We start from the raw sequence: 24082 nt of genomic DNA, 5'->3' as shown, positions 1-24082 counted from the left end.
GCAGAGCGCTTGCCTAGGAACCGCAAGGCCCTGGGTTCGGTCCCCAGCTCTGGAAAAAAAAAAAAAAATCAGCAACTTAAAGAGGGGAATGTGGAGGACTCAAAAAAAAAAAAAAAGCTAGGCTCCCAACCAAAAGTATAAGAGAAACCCTGTTTCTAAAATATGTTTAGAGAAAATGTGTAGACTTTTATATATTACAGTGATAGACACATAATATATGCATCACAGACTATACATTTTCTAAGACTAAGATACAATTCTTTTCTTCTTGACATATAAATTCTTTAAAAGTGAATCTGTATTGGTAATTTTAAAGCCAAAATCTTTTACTAAATTTTGAAAACTATAAAAATGAGGAAGCACTAACAACTTCCTTAGTCAGGCCACCTACTGTTACGGTGCTCTCCCCTTGCCTGGTGATAAATTACATAAATTATAAGGGGGGGGGAGAATAAAGGGGCGTAGAGAAGGGTTTGTGTACATTAACATTATGCTAATGCTGATTTCTGCACAGTGGGCTATTTGGCATTTAATAATGTTTATTTCACTTACCTGTATTCCACGATAATTATACATTGCTTGGGTAAAAGAGAAAGATAAATATAAGAAATCAACAGAGAGCTAACGGGAAAGATAAGTATAAGAAACAGAGAGCTAATGTTGAATGGTATCCAACCTTATTCACCCATGGCCCAGTGTCTGGGAAAAAAAGCTGCAAAGTTCTGATTAAACAGAACACACACACACACACACACACACACACACACACACACACACACACACACACACACACACACACACACCAGAACCCGAAGAAGGAAATACGAAAGGATAGGTCCAAATGTTTATCCTGCCACACTAGGAAATGGCGGGAGGATACACGCCATGTTTCGGTGTAACAGGAAAATGCATCGTGGCATGGCGCTCCTTCACCCACACTGCCTCATCAAATCCCCTGCCACAGTCTCTTGACACAAAGGCCCACGTGCTCTCTCAGAACTCTCTTATTGGCCCCCTCCTTCCACACTTTGATGTACAGTGACTTGGCTGATGGCTCCATGCCAGTCTTCTCCCAGTTCCTACAAACATAGCTCTGTTTCTCTGAACCATGTGGCTTTTGCATATGTCCTCCTGGGTGAGACTGTCTTGTCCCCCATGGTCCCCAGTGTTTCTCCATGGAGACCCCTAAGTCACTCTCCAGGTCCCAGTCAACATGCTGCCTCCTCAGCTATGTCAGATCAGCCCACCCCTCATGAGGAGTAACAGCAGTCACCCCACTGTGCGCCCTCACCCCACTATGTGCTCTCACCCCACTGTGTGCCCTCACCCCACTGTGTGCCCTCACCCCACTGTGTGCCCTCCTCGTCCTTGGCCTCATTGCCCTGACTCCGCCCTAGCATCACTGCCCTCACAGTGAAATCTGTCATGACTTGTCCCCCAGACACATATGAGCTTAAGGATTCCTTGCATTGTCTTTTCTTCCTTCCTTCTTATGACGTGAGATCTATGAAGGAAGAGCATAACCATCTTTACGGTTGTGTCTTTAACTGACACATGGTTAGCACTCTGCACATATTTAAATGAATGACCTTTGGGGCTACCTAGCACAGGACACAAAGTAGGAATAATCACTATGCCTCTACTTCTCCATCTGTAAAGTGGGTGATAGAAAAGAAGACAAGATATCAAAGTTGCTAAGAGGATCGCATGTGTTACTATGTAAAAGGGCTTAGCACAGGTCTCGCTTTAGTTTCACCATTGGATGTCCCCTAAACACACATGTGTTAAAGGTTCGCTTCTCAGAGTGGAACTACTGGGAAACAGAAGAAGCTTTAAGAGAGAAGGCCTGGCTAGAGGCTTTTATTTTTTTATTTTTTAATGGATTTTTTTATTTACATTTCAAATGTTATCCCCTTTCCCAGTTTCCCTGCCATAAACACCGATCCCACCCACCCCCTTCCCCTGCTTCTATGAGGATTTTCCCCACCCACCCACCCACTCCTTCCTGCCTCCCCACCCTGACATTCCCCTACACTGGGGCATTGGCAGGACAAAAGGCTTCTCCTCCCATTGGTGGCCAACAAGGCCATCCTCTGCTACATATGCAGCCGGAGCCATGGGGCTGTCCATGTGTACTCTTTGGGTAGTGGTTTAGTCCCTGGGAACTAAATATCTGGTTGCTTGATATTATTGTTCTTATGGGGTTGTAAACCTCATGAGCTCCTTCAGTCCTTTCTCTAACTCCTCCAATGGGGACCCCTTTCTCAGTTCAGTGGTTGGCTGCAAGCATCCACCTCTGTATTTGCCAGGCTCTGGCAGAGCCTTGCAGCAGACAGCCATATCAGGCTCCTGACAGCATGCACTTCTTGGCATCAGCAATATTGTCTGGATTGGGTGGCTGTATATGGGCTGGATCCCCGGGTGGCGCAGGCCATTCCTTCAGTCTCTGCTCCAAATTGTGTCTCCGGAAATCTTCCTGTGAATATTTTTGTTCCCCCTTGTAAGAAGGACTGAAGCATCCGAACTTTGGTCGTCCTTCTTGAGCTTCATGGGGTCTGTGGATTGTATCTTGGTTAATTCTGGCTTTGGGGCTAATATCCACTTATCAGAGAGTGCATACCATGTGTGGGTTTTTTTTTGTTTGTTTGTTTGTTTTTTGGGGTTTTTTGTGATTAGGTTACCTCACTCAGGATGATATTTTCCAGTTCCAACCATTTGCCTATGAATTTCATGAAGTCATTGTTTTTGATAGCTGAGTGAGTAGTACTCCATTGTGTGAATGTACCACATTTTCTATATCCATTCCTCTGTTGAAGGGCATCAGGGTTCTTTCCAGCTTCTGGGTATTATAAATAAGGCTGCTATGAACATAGTGGAGCATGTGTTCTTGTTATATGTTGGAGCATCTTTTGGGTGTACTCCCAGGAGTGGTAAAGCTGGGTCCTTGTTTAGTCCTATGTCCAATTTTCTGAGGAACCTCCAGACTGATTTCCAGAGTGGTTGTACCAGCTTGCAATCCCACCAACAATGGAGGAGTGTTCCTCTTTCTCCACATCCTCGCCAGTACCTGAATTTTTTATCTTAGCCATTCTGACTGGTATGAAGTGGAATCTCAGGGTTGTTTTGATTTGCATGTCCCTGATGACTAAGGATGTTGAACATTTCTTTAGGTGCTTCTTAGCCATTTGATATTCCTCAGCTGAGAATTCCTTGCTTAGCTCTGACCTCCATTTTTAATAGGGTTATTTGGCTCTCTGGAGTCTAACTTCTTGAGGTTTTTTTTGTATATTTTGGATATTAGCCCTCTATCAGATGTAGGATTGGTAAAGATCTTTTCCAAATCTGTTGGTTGCTGTTTTGTCCTAACAACAGTGTCCTTTGCCTTACAGAAGCTTTGCAGTTTTATGAGGTCCCATTTGTCGATTCTTTATCTTAGAGCATAAGCCATTAGTGTTCTGTTCAGGAAAATTTCCCCTGTGCCCATGTGTTCCAGGCTCTTCCCCACTTTCACTTCTATTAGTTTAATTGTATTGGTTTTATGTGGAGGTCCTTGATCCACTTGGACTTGAGCTTCGTACAGGGCAAAAAGAATGGATCGATCTGCATTCTTCTACATGCTGACCTCCTCAGTTGAACCTGCACCATTTGTTGAAAATGCTATCTTTTTTCCACTGGATGGTTTTAGCTCCTTTGTCAAAGATCAAGTGGCCATAGGTGTGGGTTCATTTCTAGGTCTCTAATTCTATTCCATTGATCTACCTGCCTGTCTCTATACCAATACCATACAGTTTTTATAACTATTGCTCTGTAATACAGCTTGAGGTCAGGGATGGTGATTCCCTCAGAAGTTCTTTACGCTTACACTAAACCACACAGAGACCCAAGAAAGAAAGAGAACTTCAGATTAATTTTGCTTATGAATATTGATGCAAAATTACTCAATAAAATATTGCAAACCGAATCCGAGAACACATCAAAATGATCATCCATCATGATCAAGTAGGCTTCATCCCAGGGATGCATGGATGGTTCAATATATGGAAATACATCAACATAATCCACTATATAAGCACTTCTTCATGTTAAAAGTTTTGGAAAGATCAGGAATTCAAGGCCCATATCTAAACATAGTAAAAGCCATATACAGCAAACCAGTAGCCAACATCAAACTAAGTGGAGAGAAACTTGAAGCAATCCCACTAAAATCAGGGACTGGACAAAACTGCCCACTCTCTTCCTATCTATTCAGTGTCGCTCTCAAAGTCCTAGCCAGAGCAATCAGACAACAAAGAGAGGTCAAAGGGATACAAATTTGAAAAGAAGAAGTCGGGGTTAGGGATTTAGCTCAGTGGTAGAGCGCTTGCCTAGGAAGCGCAAGGCCCTGGGTTCGGTCCCCAGCTCGAAAAAAAAAGAACCAAAAAAAAAAAAAAAAAAAAAAAAAAGAAGAAGTCAAAATATCACTATTTGCAGATGGTATGATAGTATACTTAAGTGACCCCAAAATTCCACCAGAGAACTACTAAAACTGATAAACAACTTCAGCAAAGTGGACTGATATAAATCAGTAGCCTTCCTCTACTCAAAGGATAAACAGACTGAGAAAGAAATTAGGAAAATGACACCCTTCACCATAGTCACAAATAACATAAAATACTTCAGTGTAAGTGAAAGTGAAAGCAAGTGAAAGATCTATATGACAAGAACCGCAAGCCTCTGAAGAAAGAAATTGAAGAAGACCTCAGAAGATGGAAAGACCTCCCATGCTCATGGATTGGCAGGATTAATATAGTAAAAATGGCCATCTTGCCAAAAGCAATCTACAGATTCAATGCAATCCCCATCAAAATCCCAACTCAATTCTTCATAGAGTTAGAAAAAGCAATTTGTAAATTCATTTGGAATAACAAAAAACCCAGGATAGCCAAAACTGTACTCAACAATAAAAGAACTTCTGGCTAGAGGCTTTAGGTGATCGAGAGCGTGTTCTCAAAGAGGACTCTGACATGCTTGTCTCTCTGTCAGTCTCTGTCATGGTTAGGGATCACCACAAAGCTGCTACCATGTGCAGTGCCTCACCCACACAGCAGAGCCAAGGTTCACCTCTTCAGAGACTAACTCCAAGACTAGCGGCCCATATCAACTGCCCTAAGGTGATTGTCTCAGCATTTCTAACTGAGTAACATCAAGCTTCGCACAGCAGGGACCATGCAGATGACCCCTGGGTAGCTTTACTGAACTCAGCAGTTCAGCTGAAGGTCATCTCCACATTTGGGTTGTTTTTTTTTTTTGTTGTTGTTGGGTTTTTTTTTTTAATTTTGGTTAGGTTTGGTTTGTTACAATGGTTCTCTCTCTCTCTCTCTCTCTCTCTCTCTCTCTCTCTCTCTCTTTCTCTCTCTCTCCCCCCGTTCTTTTTAAAACCATATGTGTCTCCTGCATCCTCTATAGTATAGAATTCTAAAGTATTTTGTAAAAGACTGCCTTTAATTCACTTTAACACAATTTGAATTTTGAATTGTGGTTTATCTCCGTCTAAGTCCCTTTCTACGAGCTAGGAAACCTCCACTTTCCCTCACCTTCTCCACGAACTGCTCAATAATCTCTACAGAACACCTTTACCTGACAGAGAGAATTCCAGAATGTCAGAGCCATAGTTCCCTGAAGAGCATGGGAATCTGCACACATTTTTCCGCAAAGGAGAAATAGCAAAAGAACAATCTAACGATAAGTACAAATGTTTGGGGTGAGGCAGCCATCCTGAAGAGGGACTCTGAGGGCTGTTGGACAGAATGTTACTGGCTCTGCCTTACCTCAGAACAATCCAGAAACGGGTAGCCCTGATTCTATTGAGCAAACTTCCCTAAACAGTTTTCACTTCTCCTCAAAGCTTGAAATGTAACGGCTTTAACTCCACATTAGGAGCTCCAGAGATTCGAATGCAATTCTATTGGGAAATATCTCATTCCGCAGAAAAGGCACAAGCTGCTAGGAGATCACACATCTTGATGGTAGCTAGAGACTATCCTTAATGAGTCTATGATGAGTTGAGCTCAGAAGAACCAGGAGCTTTACAGTACGGAGGATCAAGTTGCGTTGAAAGGGAGACAGGAACAGCCAGAATAAAGAAACAGACGTTGCACCACAATGGATCTGAATGGCTCTTTACCCGGGTCCGCTCTAAGAGCCCTGGAAGTCGGCCTGCTTTTTCAGTTCTGAAAACACCTACGAACACTTACGGATATTGTTGCCAAGTTTGCATTTAATACTAAAAGGCAGTTTTCTTTTTAACTTTTCTTTATTCGGCAAGGCAAACTCTGACCACTAGGTGACGCTGCTCCACAGATTTGTGACGAGATGGCTTCAGGCTTCCACTCTTGTATTTATGACAAGAGTGTGATTTTGCAACTTTTCTCTTAGAAGCATTAATCGACCGTCAACCCACAACTTTTGCCTTCGTAGCCTACTTTGTATACTCTGCTGGCTTTGAAGCTGTGAAGTTGGAAACAGTCCTGTGCTGGGAAATGCGCTCTCAGATACCTGGTCCATTTTTGCAACAATTGTGCCTCCCAGGATGCAGAGATTGCCTCTAGCAGCGGGAAACTGAATCCTCCCTGGTAGTTCCTGCAAACAGGTCAAACGTATGACCCTCTCCTTTCCTCCAAGGGAAAGGGGTGAGGGGATGCACTTCCAAAATGTTCACTGGATGCTAGTTTACAAAACAGACAGACAGACAAACAAACAAAAAAACCTTAAATTTTGTGCTAAGATTCGGATCTCAAGTATGTGTCAAGCTGGACAAAGCGTGTCAAACTAGCACCACAGTAAATATCCAGATACTCTAGTTTTTGTTCCAAACGTCTGTCCCGTTTTATTTTATATTTTACACTTCCTCGGTATGTCTAATTTTGTATCTTTGCTTCAAGCATGTTTCTTTTTTTAAGATTTATTTACTTTATGTTTATGAGGGCTCTAGCTGTATATACACCCGTGCGCCAAAGAAGGGATCAGATCTCATTACAGATGGCTGTGAGCCACCATGTGGTTGCTGGGAATTGAACTCAGGATCTCTGGAAGAATAGCCAGTGCTCTTAACCACGGAGCTACCTGTCCAGCCCTCAAGTGTTTTTTAACTACTCATAAATCATTGTGATTTTAACAAGCTTTAAATCCTTGCCAGATAGTGATCCCAACATCTCTGTCCTCTTAAGGCTGGTGTCTGTTGAGGACTTTTTTTTTTTTTTCCATTCAGTTCGTTTGCTTATCTCTACTCAAGGTTAGCTATTTTTCTGCATGAATAGGAGATCTAGATGTTGACCTTTCTGCTCAGATGGGAAGGTGTCCTGGGGCTTTTATTGTGAGACATTTTGAGTCTTGTGTTGAGATTCTAATTCTTGTTCAGACCTTCTTGTTTCCTCTGACACTACGCTGGCAGAAGGACAATTAGTGCCGACTGGACTCCTGAGCTCCAGTAGGAGCAACATTATCTCCTACTTGGCCTTAATAACCTTGCACAACAGTAGGAACTGATGATTATTGCTGAATGGGCACCAAAGTTCGGCCTCCCCAGGATCTACTGTGGATGCCACTGTGTCTGCGAATGACAGGTACATCTTGTTACTGCTATGGAAACTTCACATTACTGAGAGGCAGAAGCTAGAGCTGGGGTCCACTGTGGACTCCGTTGAGGGCAGCAAGAAGGAAGAGCGTGAGTCAATGACCAGGCCTTAGCAGGTGTGGATCCGACTCTTGTTTTGCTGGCCTTGGGCTCAGAAGAGGTGTTTTCAAGTGTCCCCTCTCAGCTGGCTGCCACTCAGCTTAAAGATTCCGTGCTTTGCTTCAGGGACTGTCTGGTTTTGACCTTGTTTCTCCTGGGCCTACGTGGCTTCTCCAGTGTGCAGGTTTCTCCAGCTTCAAGCTAAGGACATAAAGGGAGATAGATGGATAGATAGATAGATAGATAGATAGATAGATAGATAGATAGATAGATAGATAGATAGATAGATAGTAAATAGATAGACAGGTAGGTAGGATAGATAGATAGATAGGTAGATAGATAGATAGATAGATAGATAGATAGATAGATAGATAGATAGACAGACAGACACAAGAAAACCATCAACGTTGTTTTTTACTTCTTGAGCTCCCAACCTGACCCCCCCCCCTCTCTCTCTCTCTCACACACACACACACACACACACACACACACACACACACACAGCCAGCATATTCTTTTGTCTGTTTCATATACAATTCCAGGGAGTTTTAGTTGGCTTTAGTGGGAGAAATAAGGGACGTGTGTCTTTCCATATTCCCAGAAGCAGAAACAAGTGAGCATTTTAAATGTTTTGGCACAACAATCAGCGTTGCTTTTCTTCTTGTTCATTCCCGAGTCCCATTGCCCCTCCCTTCCTGGAAGCCTTAAGTGTTCTGACACAGCAGCGGGGAACCCAGGTGATCGGGGGACCCAGTATTCTCTTTCTATTTTGCAGAAGCCATACTTGCTTTAAAGGCACAAACCCCTTTGACAGACTTCTAAGAGTTCTAAGTGTAGAAGACTTGTTATAGACATAGAAAGATTAGGTGATAAAATCTGGACAGATTTAAAAAAAAAAAAACCCACAAGAGAAAGCATTCTTCCTAACACCAGGCAGGTGGGAACATGCACCATGAGACAGGCAAGTATCATCTTTCTCAGGCTTGAGCCCCGTGGGATGTGTGCGCTGTGCGGGCCTCTGCGTAGACCTGCGGCTATGAGGACAGATGAGGGCATCTTACAAAGCAGCAACTGATGAGGTCTCTGGTGCTCTGAGTCATGGTAGACCACACTCACAGAGGTAGTAGGGGATGACAAAGGTAGCCAGACAGGACCTTCAGAAGGCTTAGTCATTCCAGGCCCCTCAATGTCACTGCCTATCAGAAGTTAGGGAACAGAAGTCTGAGACGGGATGAAGGGAGAGAGCAGCTGTGCACAGAGCACACGGACCTACAGGTCAGACGCATGGCTGCACGTGGGAGCAGATACATGGCAGAAGGGTGAGGTGGACTTGCAGAAGCGAGGACCAGCACACTGAGGAGGGAGGTGGCGGCCAACCTAGGTCAGAAGCATCATCTCTCCTTCATGCCCAGCTTCCTCCTCTTCTCAGAAGCTGCTGTAAGGAGTAAATGATGGCGTCCAGGAGGATGACAGCAGGGGAGCACGGCGGAGGCCTGGGAGGAAGGGCTGTCCCTGGCAAGCAGCTTGAGTTTCTAACCAGCCAGCCTCAAATGCTAGACTAAATTCAGAACCAGAAGAGAACAAGGAGCAAGATTAAAACTGTTTGGTTTGATTTGTGAGGTATTTTTTCTGCCCCCACAGATTCTCTCTGCTGACAGTGACATTTCTAAAGACCTTTTTTTTTCTTTTTGCAGTTGAAAATTGCCATAGAGCTAGTAATTTTCTTTTAAAGAGAAATTTTCGTTTTAAAAGAAAATCGTCTCACGCTAACACCTTTGAGGTTTAAAGGGTGTATAACTTACCTGCTTAAAATGTGGACCCTACCCACTTTGAGGGTAGTGTCCTCCTCTAGTCTAACTCATGATTTTTATGAGAGAAAATGCACTACTGAAGAAGAGAATTATTATCTCAGAATCACGGAGCCGCTTGCTAACAGTCAGAACAAGGCACCCAGACAATGAGCACTCAAAAGCCAGACTCGCTTTCACCCTGTAGCTACTTCCTCCGAATCCCTCCTGGAGGAAGTGGCAGGGGTGGGGGGCAGGGGGTGTTAAAGGCTCTCAAAACTAACAAAAGTTTCCACGAATCACAAGCATGGATGAGCGGTACAGTTGCTGGGGGAAGAAGAGAACCCCCTATGGTTACCTACAAGCTTCATGGGGACTCTATTAATGTAGGTAGGAGGACACTAGCTGTCCTGGGTCAGGGCTTCCTGGTAGTGTAGCTGTCCAGAGTCAATCACACTCCTGTAAGTAAGTCCAATCCACTCTGGATCATCAAACTGAGCTCCAGTGAAATCATCTCTTCAGTATCATCCATGCCTATGTGGAGTGAGTAAGTGTTGCTTCACATCTCCCCAGAAAAAGAAATACAACATAGGCATCGTCATTGATGGAGGAAATCACTGGGTTCAGTAGATGTTGAGAATTTACACACACGCACAACACACTCATGTTTGCACATATACACACACATGTACACCACACACATATACACACATCACACACATACCACACACACAACACACTCACACTTGCACATATATATAACACGCACACATATACACACACCACATACATACCACACATACATACACACCACACAGTGTCACACACATACATCACACACACACAAAAACACTCATACTTGTACATGTAAAGACCACACACACACATCACACACACAAAAAACACACTCACACTTGCACACATATACACCACACACACACCACACAAATACACACACTTACATATATACACACACCACACATACATACCACACATGTACCACACATACACATACCACATACACCACATACAAACACACACATAAATGCTCACACTTGCACACATATACACCACACACACACACATACTACATGTAAACACACATTCATACACACACACACACACACACACACACACACACACACACACACACTCCTCCTCTGCTTTTGGGACCACAAACCAGCCATCAGTTACAGTACAACTGTTCCCTTAACTCCCTCTCACTGTGACAATTCCCTTTGCTGTGACATTCAATTTTTGCAGTGCCAGCCAGTCGTGACTGGTTGTGGCATCTCGAACAAAACACATTTGGATTCTGTTGTAAAGTCTCGTGGTTGCATTGCAGCCCAGTCCTAAAAATAGAACGACGTTGTATCATCTGGTATTTTCGGATGATTGGTGACACTACGCCTCTTTTCTCTGGAAATAACAGAGGTGGGTTTCTAAATCCTCTTACCTAGCCACCGGCCATTCATTTCACAAGCAGGCTTGGGTTCAACGGTATGTACTGGACTCTTTGCTCGAAAGCACTGCTTCTTAACTTGTCCTCTGCTCCTGCCTCAATGCTTACTTTTAAGTTTCATTCCATTTAATTGTAGGTGTGTGTTTGGGCCCATGCATTAGAACAGGTGTGTGTGCACACATTTACACGTGAGTGTGGAGACCTGGGGACAGCTTCAGGAGCTGTTCTTCAGCCACTGTCACCTAGTTTTCTTTCTGTGTCAGTTTTCCAAGCACTGGGGCGTGTCAGCTATGTTAGAGTGGCTGACCAGCAAGCCCAGTTCTGCTAGTACAGCTGAAACTAGAAGTGTATCCCACCACGCCTGGCTACTTTCTGTAAAACATGGATTCTGAAATTAAGTTCCTGTCCTCATGCTCACAAGACCAGCATGTTTACTGTTGGAACTAACTCCCCAGCCCAAATGTGTATTTTTGTCAACTAGATTAACAAGATGTAGGGCATGAATCTGTTGTCTCCCATTCTCGGGCTTCCGTTATTCATATTCAAGTGATAAGCTCAAAGTGTACCTGAAATGGGAATAAAGAAGAGAAGACCTTGTACTGAGGAAGGAAAGTGCCTCTCACATAACTAGTAAGTTTTTAATTTCATAGTCTAGCTGTAAGCATACAATAGACATTTCAATGACAAATTTCCTATGCTGGTAATGTAGCTCTGACTCCAGCATAAGGTCATAACCAAAGGAATTTTGTGAAATGAAAATGAAAGGAAGATTGAGCTACAGTAAACTCAAGGAGTACATTTTGGTTTTGTTTTGAGCTTATTTTCATTCAAGCTATACTCTTTGCCTCTCTCTCTCTCTTTCTCTCTCTATCTCTATCTCTATCTCTATATCTCTATCTCTATCTCTCCTTGGATAGAGAACTCAGATAATAATACATAGAATTCTAATGATTTTTAAAAACTTAGAGCCACTCTAAGCAATATGGGCTGCTTGCACAAGACCATACCAGTGGGTATGTCAATGTGGATGAAGGAAAAGTTCACAAGGCACCACCACTAGTTCAAGAGATGTAGGCAGTCAATGGCTATTGGCTGAGGGAGAATCAATGTTCTTCAGGGACCAGCATCTTGATAGGTTGCCCAGGCCTAAGTGATCAGCACTCAGTGAACACATGCACATACAGGCAGTAGTGACTGGACTCAGTAGGTGTGTGTGTGTGTGTGTGTGTGTGTGTGTGTGTGTGCGCGCGCACACTAGTGAGTGTGCTAGTGTGAGTGTATGTGTACATATGTATGTGAGGAAGTGTGTGTGTACATATGTGTGTGAGGGAATGTATGTGGGAGTGTGTGTAGATATGTGTGTGTATATACATTTGTGAGTGTGGATGTATGTACATATGTGTGTGAGTATGAGTGCATGTGTGTGAGTGTGTGTACATATGCTTATGAGAGAGTGTGATTGTGAGTGTGTGTACATATGTGTGTTTGTGAATGAATATGTATGTATGGGTACGTGTGTATATGTGAGTTTGTATGTACATATGCATATACATATGTGTATGTGAGTGTATAGATGTGTGCATGTGTATGTAGATATGAGTGTAGGTATGTGTACATATGTATGTATATATGTATATGCACATATATGTGTAAATGTGTGTGTAATTATGGAAAAGGCATGAGTTGAGAGAGGGATATAGTGAGGATAGGAGGAATTAGACGGGGGAGGGAGGGAGATGAGAGGGAAAACACTACAATGCAGTATAGTCCTGTGTGAAATTCTAAAATAAATGGCTCATGGACTGCAAAACTCTTCATCTACCATCAATCTAAAACCAGGTATGAGATCAGGTATGAGATGGGACAACTCTAACATGAGTAGATCTCTTCCCTTCTGAACACACCCACAGCTTAGCGGCTTGCTTGGACAGTGTTTGTACAAGACAAATGGCATTCTCTAGAACGTAAGAGAAACCGACCGTTTCTCTTCTGTGAGTCTTCACACTGAAATGACAAGCCCCGAGCAGTTTTAGACTCTGACTGCTCTGCTCTTTGTTTATATCTTTTTAAAGAGTCGTCTTCTTTGGCTCTTTCTAATCAAGGGACTAAGCCCATATCTTAGCCAGAGGGGGGTCTGAGGAAGACGGCAAGCATTACACTGTACTTTGTTGAGCGGGTTTAGAATAGTTCATAATGCGTTATCATAAAGCAGACCGGCATGAGTAGCACAGTGGCTGCATGAATAATCTCAGAACAAGCGAGACCTTTCAGGGTCTTTTCACTGTAAGCAATCATCACCCCTCACTACACAAAACAAATGCCCCTAGGATTAAAGAAAGACGAGCAGGAAGACCAGGCCCAGCTTTCTGTAGTCGGTATCTCTTGGTATCAACACAAGATAGGTAAAGGACGAAAGACACAGGCTAGTCTAGTACAGGGATAAAGTTGGACAGAGTCAGTAGTTGTTGATGCAGTACGCCTGTGGAAAAGGTTGTGCATGTAACAAAGCGTTGGTAATGGCGGTCTCCATTACCATCACAATACCTCGCACCCAGGCCCTAGCGCTCTGTCTTTTAACCTTATTCTAATGTAAAGAATATCTTAGCACTGTTAAGACCCCAGGATGGTACTAGATAAAAGGAATAATGCTAACTCAGTTTTACATGTGAGAAACAGACTCAGGGAGATTAAGAAAATGACCTAGGTAGATTTCAAAAGAAAAAAAGTATTCATAAGCCACAATATGTCAGTGGTAAAATGCAAAGTAGGCGCGGGCTCCCGCTGCAGCTGTGCTCAGCGCCTCGTGACTGAGCGAGCAGGAGCCTGGTAATTAGAGCTTCTGTTTTGTGCAGATGTTTTTCTTCACTTTCCTGCCACGCATTCCCTCCACACTAATTAATTCAGTATTAATTTGCAATTAATGATTGAAAATTAGAAAGCTTTTTCAGCTCCTTTAGGCCAGAAACCAATTCTTCCTTTGTCTAGTACTCAACATTTTTCTTGCTCATTTCCATGTGAGGTACAAGGGAGAAGCACACGAGGTCCCGGATTGGATGCAGAGTTTTTTATTCCAAGAGTTCTGAGCGTTTGGTGTTCGGAGATGTACATTGTAAAACTCTAAGACGGAAACAAGACCCTCAGATTTATGTGGCTAGGAACGGAATCTCTGCTGCAAGGGTGTGACAGACAGGATACCTAGCCCTTTGTGTGGCACGGGGAGAGGAAGGGAGCAGATGAAGTGAAGATTGCTCATCGGTGATCCTGGATTATTTGGGTGAGACCATTATGATTCCAAAGGCACTGCAAACTGGAGTCAGGCAGGAGGGAAAGCTGATTTCGTAAGGACACAGAGATAAACTCTGCCGCATTGCTGCCCTGGAAGAAGGCGGGAGGCAAAGAAGTGTGAGCGCCCCCCAGAGAGGGGGAGGAAGCAAACAAATCCCTCCTGACAGCCCTCAGAGGGTGCGCAGCCCCACGGAGACACCAGTTCAAGCTTCTCATCTCCAGAGCTGTTCCAGCAAGACCCTGAGACCGTGACAATTCATTCCGGGAGCCAGGGACACTAATCCAGCGGGGCCCCTGTTCACGTTCCACGAGCATCGCCCTGAACTACAGTCCTTTTTTAAGACCTTCTTAGGACAGTTGCCGTTCTACCTTGATGACCACCCCACATTAGACATTAGCCAAAACCCATGATGGGGTGGCTAACACCTTTCTGTAACAAGGGATTGGTACGTGCTTGTTAGGTCAGCCAGTCTGTTTCCTCATCAGTGTCACCAGCTGCCAATCTTAGCATCTTTTACGCTAATAGCTTCTACCAGCCACTCTGAGTCAGGAAAACACGTGTGATTTCTTTTATATGGTAGCATGGCAGGACTGGTGTGAAAATGGAAAATGAGTCTTCTTTTCTTCTTTTGTTCCTCTCTCTCTCTCTCTCTCTCTCTCTCTCTCTTTCTCTCTCTCTATCTCTGTGTGTGTGTGTGTGTGATTGTGTGTGTATATATATATGTGTGTGTGTGTGTGTGTGTGTGTGTATGTTAGTGTGTATGACTATGAGTGTGTATGTTCGCTATGAAAATCTAAAAGGAGGCTTTTTCATAAGATGTAATACTCATGCATCAATATGAGCTACATTATGGTGTCCAAGGTGTGTACACAATGTGTAACAAGTTAAATCAGAGTGACAAGCATTTTCATTTCCTCAAACATTAATAATTTTATGAATTCAGAATGTTGTACTCTTGCTTTCTATGATTTGGAAATATATTTTTGCAGACAGTTATCACCCTACCATGCTAAGGAAAATCCACAAGTAAAACCTCACCTCTCAGTGAGTATTGGGGCTCACACTGAACTTTCTTCCATCCCTCATCATCATCATCATCGTCATCATCATCACCATCATCATCATCATCATCACCGTCCTTGTCATCGGCGTCCTCATTCTCCTCGTCCTCTTCCTCCTCTGCCTTCTCCTTCTCCTCCTTGTCCTCCTCCTCATCCTCCTCCTTGTACTCCTTGTCCTCGTCTTCCTAGTTATCTTTATTCTCATCCTCATCCTCATCCTCCTCTTCCTCCTCGTCATCCTCTTCTTCTTCCTCCTCCTCCTCCTCATCCTTGTTATCCTCACCTTCCTCCCTTTTCTGTCATCCTCATGATTTTTATGTGGTTTTGGTGGCCCTCCATGTAACTTGAGGGAAATGGTGACTCATGGTTTTGGCCTATGTTTCTCTGATGCTTGCTGAGACGGAATACTTTTGTTAGCCATTCCTCGTTCTCCTTTGATCACTGTCAGTTCAGATTCTCTGCCTGTTTTGTGATTAGATTGATTTTTTTTTCTTTACTGTTCAGACATTTTTGGTTTCTTATCTGTTCTGGATCCTGATACTTTATCAGATGAAAAGTTTGAAAATATTTCCCCCATCATTTAGCTGACTTGTATTTTTTTTATTATTCCCTTCACTGTGCAGAAAATTATTAATTCTCTCAATCCAATTATCTATTTTTTATTTTTGTTGCCCATGTTTTGGGGATATTAAAAACAAAACACTATGCCTTAGGAGGCAGACCATCGGCTAAACCACTTACCGTGTAAGCCTAACGGAATTCAATCCCAAGAATGCATGGAAAACGCTGGGTGCAGAGGCACGAATCTGCAGTCTCAGCATTGCTACTGAGAGATGCTCTTCTACAGGGAGAAGGGGGGAGCAGAAAGCCCATGGACCGGCCAGCACTGCATAGAGCAGCAAAAGCAATATGAGGGATCAAGATGGGTGACCCTGGAGTAACGGGAGATAGACATAACCAACATATAGTGTGTGTGTGTGTGTGTGTGTGTGTGTGTGTGTGTGTATGTGTGTGTGTGTGCACACGCGCACACAAGCTTGTATGAGTAATGGTCAAAAATAAATAATAATAATATCTCCAGGTCCCACCTTTCTAAGGAAACACACAGAGCAGGCTGCTTGGGTAGTAAGTGGGCTATACTATGCCACCTTGGGAAATAGCTAAGAGTGGATTTGGATCCAAAAGAAGCTCCCAATGAGTGGTGTCAACAGTCACAAGGGGAGGGTGGGATAAGATCTGGGGAGTGAGACTAGCGAACAATACAGTCAGGGTGGCTAAAGGTGATCCCAAGAAATCAAAGAGCAAGATGTCCGCTTATGCCTTCTTCGTGCAGACATACGGGGAAGAACATGAGAAAATCCAGAGATTCCAGTCAATTTTGTGGAGTTTTCCAAGAAGTGCTCTGAGAGGTGGAAGACAGTGTCTAGCAAATAGAAGTCAATTTTGATGAAATGGCAAAGGTGGATAAGGTACGCTATGATCCGGAGATGGAAGAGTATGGGCAGCTAAAAGAGGCAAGAAGAAGGACCCGAATGCCCCCGAAAGACCTCCGTCTGGATTTCTCTTATTCTGCTCCAAATTCCACCCCAAGATTACAAATCCATGAACTCTGGCTTCTCCATTGGAGATGTGTTCAAGCTGGGTGAGACGTGGAATAACTTAAGCAACAGCGAAAAGCAGCCTTACATTACCAAGACAGCCACACTGAGGGAGAAGTATGAGAAGGATGCTGCTGACTGTAAGTCTAAGGGAAGTTTGATGGCTCCAAGGGGCCTGCTAAAGTTGCCCAGAGAAAGGTAGAAAAAGAAGATGGGGGGAAAAGGGAGGGGGATAGAGGAGGAGGGGGAGGAGGAAGAGGAAGAAGAAGATGAATAAACACTGTCTCCTCGTGAATACCTTAGAGTAGAATAGGAGAGTAGGACACGTCTCCTATTTGAGTCGTAGATTTAATTACAAAATTTGATCACAATCATATTGTAGCTTCTCAAAGTGTCAGTGGTTTGCATGAAGTGGCCGTGGGTGTCCAGAGCTCCCTGAAACTGTATCAAGGTTGTACATAACTCCAAACATTTAAAAAGAAAAGTCACTCTCGTGTCCTCCCCACTCAGTGCACTCTGCTGTTGGGGTGACAAGGCATTTGAAGATTTTTCTGGCATTTTGTGTTAACTATATGGCTATTGGCTAGAAACCCTGAGTTGTCAACTGTACATATCTATAGTTTTTAAAGAGAACAAACCAACCCAGACAGATTCTCGATGTTCCTTGTTTGGCGTGGAGGCTATGAGAGGAAGACGCCTTTTGGAGGGGCATAGCTCAGGGCGAGCACTGTGAAGCCGGACCTGTTGACATTGCGGTGGGCACCCATTTAGCTGCAGGTAGCCTTGTTTTTGCACATAGTGGCACAGCATTCTGCTGACATTCTTAGCTGTGGAGGGTGGGGGAAGAGTCAGCTGGCATGAGAAGTGTTTGGAGTTTTTCCTTTAGTTAAGTGCAGTAGATCTTAAACTTTTTAAAGCAACCGTAGAACTCATCGTCGTCAGCAAAGTGAAGAACTACTGCATCGATGGAAGGTGAAGAACCCTCCGTACCTAAGCCCAATTTGCAACATTCGGCTATTTTTTGTATGTTTAGAATGCTGAAATGTTTTTTGAAGTTAAATAAACAGTATTACATTTTTAAAAAGTCTGGGGAGCTCCACACAGGAAACAATAATCAAGTTAAATCCAAGTACAGTACTTCCCCCCACGGTTGGGGAACCAGCAACATTTACCTACTTACCAGGACTTTCCAAGTGTTCTAACCCACGATTGCTATAAGCCTATGCCTCCCTATTATGGTGGGGAATGTTGACTGAGGGTCTCTTGTTTCTGGGAGTGGGGAAAATAGTTACCCAGTTTAAATAGAACCAGAACAAGAGGAACCACACCGGGAGTTGTCATTGATCCCAAGAGACCTTGTCTACTCAGGCATCGTCGTCAGGGAATCAGATGTTGGAGGATCTTGGGACCGGGTGTGGGAAAGAGGGGCATGATACAGGGGGAAGGATGGAGAAGAGATTGATACATTGAATTGTTGGTTCCGATTCCTCATTCTTTTGCATTAGAATTATTCTTGACATAATCTTGTAATTTTTCCTCACAGCAAGGTGAGGGTGCTTCGCTACTCACAACCTTTATGCTAGCCAATGTAAGGGTAGATCCTAGCAGATGCTTACAATGTTTTGTGGGGTTACACTTGACCTCTTTTGCGCCAGGAAAGGAATTTATCCATGAGGGCAAAAGTCCTTTCCCCTTAGGGTGAAAAGTGAATATAGCCCTCAGCTTAAGACGATTCAAATGATTTTTACTCGGGGTGGTGTGGAAGCGGTGAGCATCCTATAGAAACTGGACTTTGAATCTTGACCTTCTCCTGGGTTGTCAATAGGCAGTGAGGTACTTTTCTCAAGTGGTTAGGTTGTAGCAATAAACTATAACTGGCTCCCAGTCCCTCAGCCATGACAGAAAACATCACTGCTCCCCAGTGTACTGTTAGTAAGTTGTCATGCTGGCCATATTAAACGCATTTTTGGCTTACAGTGGGTTTATTAGAATATGACCCGTCTTCAGTTAATGATCGTCTTACAGTACAGTAGGTCTGAACCCAGATGCGCGACAAAGGACAGCTTACCTGAAGCCAAAAGCATAGCCGCGCACACCGTAAAATGCAAGCATTTGCACAAGAAGTGAACACACTTTGTATTGTAATCTAAGCCACCTCGATTGCATGATTTTTATCCTGTGATGTGCTCAAACTGCAATCCTCCAAGTCTCGGTTCCATTGCATTCTCCAGGTTTTACATCCTCCTAACTCATTTCTGTGCTGAACCCTCCCACCTGACACTGTGCGTTAAAATTATGAATTCCTGCATGGAACAGAATTTAAAACACTGTGTATTTTTAAAAGATTGCACCTACTGTAGTCTATAGGCTCACGCTCTATTTATATATTTATATATAATATGCATTTTCATTCTATTTCTGCCATCAAAAGATGACTTTTGCAACAGGGAGGTAGTTATTTTTATATTGTGCCGTTGAAAGAGCACAAACACACAAGCCTCATAAGCAATTTCACAATTGCCAAATTCCCCTGCCTCTGCCCACACACCTTCAATGCAACCCTGAGTCCTCTCACCCACACCAGTAAAGACAAAGGTTATGCTTCTAGTCACTACCGTCTAAAAGTTCTCTCCATTACAGTGCCAGTCAACCAAAATGTCAAGATCTTTACTCATGATTCCTGAGGGTTAGTTTTTAAAGTCTACACTAAGGGTGAGGTAGGTGTGGGTTAATTTAGCATGAAAAGTGCAATTTAAAGTGATAATAGTAAATGTAATGTAATAAAATGGGTGACAATATTAAGTGCTTTTCAAGAAAAGGCAGTCTGAGGAGGAAGCAAGGTAGAAACGCTACTGTGGGGTGCTACCTGGTCTGAATTCATGATTATAGAATTAACTTGCCTCAGAGAATTGTAGATGTCACTTCTTTAATGACAAGCCGGGGATTCTGCCCCTTCTCGGCCACCTCCCACTAAACCCAAGGTCCTTAGGGAATTTAGGACAAGTTGAGATGTGAGAGCACGTGAGGTTGCAAGGGCACGAAAAGCTCAGCAACACTGGCCGATGTCCACCCTGCAGCTAGTCTCCTGCTTGCCCTTGCAACAATGTATCACACGGCCTTTGAACCCATCAACGGTTTAGCCATTCACTCTCCACACGGGTAAAGACGCCATGTCCAAAGGAAACGTAGAACACGATGAAGAATTCCTTCCCTCTGAGACGCACACTCAATAGCCGCATGGGACGGGCTTTGAATCACTCTGTTTTCAAAACATTCGTTATTCTAACAACAGAGTTCCATGAAACCAGCTTTTATTCATTGCGTAAAAGTCAAAGAGAGATTTCCCAAAATGCATTCCGATCCCGGGGAGTAAATAACTATTGCCTTGTTTCACGCATATTAGAAGTTTCTGTGGAGGTGCCTAAATATTTTGATTAATTTGAAAGCAGATGAGCTGATGTGTGATACGGTAGGTATTTACCGTATCAAAGTGTTCTCCTGATTGAATCAGTTTTGAAAATGCAACATAAAAGGTAGGATTGTTCATCTTAAGTAGCAATCTGGAAATGGTGCGCCTCAGTATTCGGAGGCTTCCAGGCTCAGAATGATGCCGGAGTGTTGACTGCGGTGGGCGTGAGCAAAGGGCCTCACTCTGGATTTAATAGCCACGCCAAACGTAAAAGCATCGGCTGCCGCTCTTGAGTACATGATTACCACAGAAAAGGTCAGTGCCTATCTGAATGGCAGTCCATGTTCTTTGGCCCATACCGTCTCGTTTCATCTCCAAAGCATACGTCTGGGAGAGAGATATCATTAGTGCTAATTACTGGTGTGGCTGAGGATGAGATTTCCTTCTGCAGTTGCTTATAAAGGCCTAAGAATAACTCATCCTTTTTTTTTTTTTTTTTTATGAACTGAGCCTTATCCTTTGGGGCCAGAATTTCCACAAATTGAACTACAGCTATTTTTAGGTGTGGTTCCAAAAGGCAGCTGTAATTCCAGTGCCACCGGGTGTGTCAGCTGACAGATCCAGTCCGTGTCCCTCATCTCTAGACTCTTAGAGCAGTGGCACTGAGGCATTTGTGACGTTGTTGCGTTTTGAATCTCGGAAGTGACCCAGAGATCCGAAAAGTAAAGGCCTGGTTTCCAGTAAGGTCTGTTGAGAGGCAGTAGACTCTTTAAGGGGTTGGACTTAGTGGGAAGTCTTTAGGTCCCTGTGCTCCTGAACAGGATAGTGAAACCCTAGTCCTGCTCTTCTTTCTCTTACATTACCCAGGAGCATGTGGCCGCCATGCTGTGATGCACCATTATGGGCCAAAAGAGCAACAAAGCGGACCAGTCATGGATTGACCATTTTGAGACCGGGAGCCAAAACAACCGCTTGTCTTTAAAAGTTGATTCTCTCCAGTGGGACGTGTTTACAGCAGTGGGAAAATGTCTACTAGAGCTACACCCTGCTGGGCGTTTTGCACATACTAGACCTGTCCAGGGTGATGGCATACCCCTTGGGTTTTGTTTTTTTTTTTTTTTTTTTAAACCTTACTGCAAAGCTTTGAACAACCACTATGAACAAAGGTTCGTTAATAATGAGCTTCTGTGAGATTTCAGAGACCTCTCTGACACATTGCAACTCTGACCTAAAGACCAGAGAGGCCATCTCTAAGGATGCATAGTCCTGCTGAGCCATTAAGAGATGAGGACCGGTTAGACCTAGCCTGACAGAGAAGTGAAAATTCTCTTTAAGTGGCAAGATCCATGACACAATCAATACATGTCTGATGGTAGTTCTCAGTTTGGGTCACTATTATTTCTTGAGAATCTTCCCAAATATCTGGGAGCCAGAAGACCTGAGCCTTTTCCCTCAGTATCTGACAAGTCACTGTTTTCCTGGAAAGAACCCGCCTGGCTTCTTTTACCTTTACAGGACAAACTTGGTGTTGCCACAGCAGTACTGCAGACACCCTAACTGGAGTGGAAGGGAAGCTCAGTGTGCATTTCCAAGCCCGTGTCTAATTTTCAAATATTGTTGCCCAAGAATGAAGGACTTTGTGGGGTTGCGATCCAGTAGTTACGTGGCCACACTTTCTCCCAGTCTTTCAGCCCTCACAGTACTTCTTTCGGTAATACAGTCTTTCAGCAATCCTTACCTAGCTTGTTGCCTCACCAAGGGAATACAACTGGCCAGAAAGCAGAAGTTGTCAGCAACCACGTTTTGTGTCTGTGTTTTTAAATGGGGAACTTAAAGTAGGGGGGATGACATCAGGACAAAATGTGTGGGAGGTGCATAGGTTAAAAAGTATTCATTTCTTCTACTCCCTGCCTAAAATAGAATTCTCTGGGTCAGAATTGAAGGGGAGGCAAGAAGAACCCACACAAAGCTGAGCCCAAGAAACCCAGTTTCCTTCTTCTGGGAAGGTCCCCAGAGATGGCTTCATCCTGACTCTAGGCACACTAGTCAGTTGCCTCCTGAAGATTGTTATCTGTGAAGGGGACCAGAAAATGTGTTGAGCTTTTACTCATAAGGATCCAAAGTGGTTTTGGTAGCTAAAGCAAAATGCAATACCCAATAACCAGAAGCTCCCACTCCCCCTCAGTTCACTGTCCAAGGCACTGGACAGTGTAAGGCCTTCCAGGGCCCTTAAAGATCCAAAAGTGACCTGACATTGTTAACCAGTTACACGTCCAGTTGAATTAAAAGAAACATGACAGCGAATTTCCTAGCTCAAGATAGTGTATGGACTTGAGATTCACAGATCTACTATCTCTATGAAACTTCTGTAATAAATTCATTTTTAAAAATGCTCAAATCCTACCTTTATTATTGTTGGTGGTGGTAATATTAGTAAATTTAAAGTCAACTGAAAACCCAAACGTTATTTTTCACTATGTAATGGTCAGTTCACTTGCATGTGGTTATCTTACATCCAGATGGAAAATAATGTTGGTAAAGCTCACTCTTCCATAGAAACTTTATTAAGAGTTCTCACTAGAATACAATCACTTAAGGGGGAAGAGAAAGGATAAGATGAACGACATCTAGAAGACCATCCCACATGAATCAACATCCACATTTTCACCTAGGTTGTAGACAATTTTTTGGCAAAGCAGAGAAAAATATATGCAGCCCTGTTAAACTCTCCTCCTGACCAGATTTTCTCATCCATTCCAGCTCTGCTACGTTGCTTCTGATCCTCAATGAAGACAGTTGATCTTTTAATTGCACACGCAACGTCATTTGATCTTCAGTTCATAAGTTTACTCTCCTGATGCCTGTTGCTATTACCACCACCTTCCATACCCTTCTATCTTCCTATCTGGGCAAACCTCTTCTTTTTAGACCATTTTTCTGCATCCTGGTAGCTGAGGATTGCAGCAGAAAAGACAAAAGCCACGCCTCATTCTCTCTAAGATGTTTGCTTCCAGCCTTCATGCAATAGTAAGTGACCACAGGGCTAAGTCTCTGACAAGAAAGAAAAAAGTAAGACAAGCAAGATGTTTTCACCTGATCCCTGTTAGGCAACACATTCACACACATGTTTGCTGAATGAGTAAGCCATTTCCATGACCTCTGGGCTTAATAATCTCCATCAGAAAGGAGCACATTGAAGAGGTTTCTATCTAATAACTAACACCTATCTCTTGCGCTCATTCCTTTCCCTTCTTCATACTATTAACATCCTATGTCAGACTCCACTTAGGGTAGATATACAATTCACGAAAATCTGTAAAAATAGTTGCGTTGTCTGGGCTGGAAATCATAGTAGAGATGAAACTGTGTTGTTGGGACTTCAGACTGTGTGACTCCCCCAGATTCTTGTGGCTGTGAAGCCATACCTGCCCTTCACCCCCTTCTGCAGCTTTCAGCTGTTTTAGACAAACATGGCTGGTAGGCACTAGCTTAGATACCTCTCTTCTGCTAATATGGACTCACTTGGTTGGCTGGCTGGTTTTCAGAGTCCTCCAGATATGTTTCGTATTCTCTTGTAACTAAAAATTCTTCTCTTTGATCAAGAAATAAAACATCACACGGGCCCAGTAACTTAGGGTTATTCTCTCTTAACGTTTCTTGATTCCCTTAAGTAGATAGTTCTGATTTTCTTATTCTGACAGTGACTTTGAGAATACATTGTCGCCTTTTGTATTTTTTGCAAACCTCTTTCCTCTGAGTTTTGCCTTC

General features: G+C 43.4%; 1 pseudogene; it reads left to right on the top strand.

Annotated features, from left to right (window-relative positions):
- The first annotated feature begins 13703 nt into the window (after positions 1–13703).
- Positions 13704–17182, top strand: LOC116908169 (annotated as a pseudogene).
- Positions 17183–24082: the final 6900 nt, after the last annotated feature.

The sequence above is a fragment of the Rattus rattus genome, chromosome 8, assembly GCF_011064425.1.
Source record: "Rattus rattus isolate New Zealand chromosome 8, Rrattus_CSIRO_v1, whole genome shotgun sequence".
Taxonomy (NCBI): domain Eukaryota; kingdom Metazoa; phylum Chordata; class Mammalia; order Rodentia; family Muridae; genus Rattus; species Rattus rattus.
Note: the sequence above shows the minus strand (reverse complement) of the source record. Positions and strands in the feature narration are given on the sequence as shown.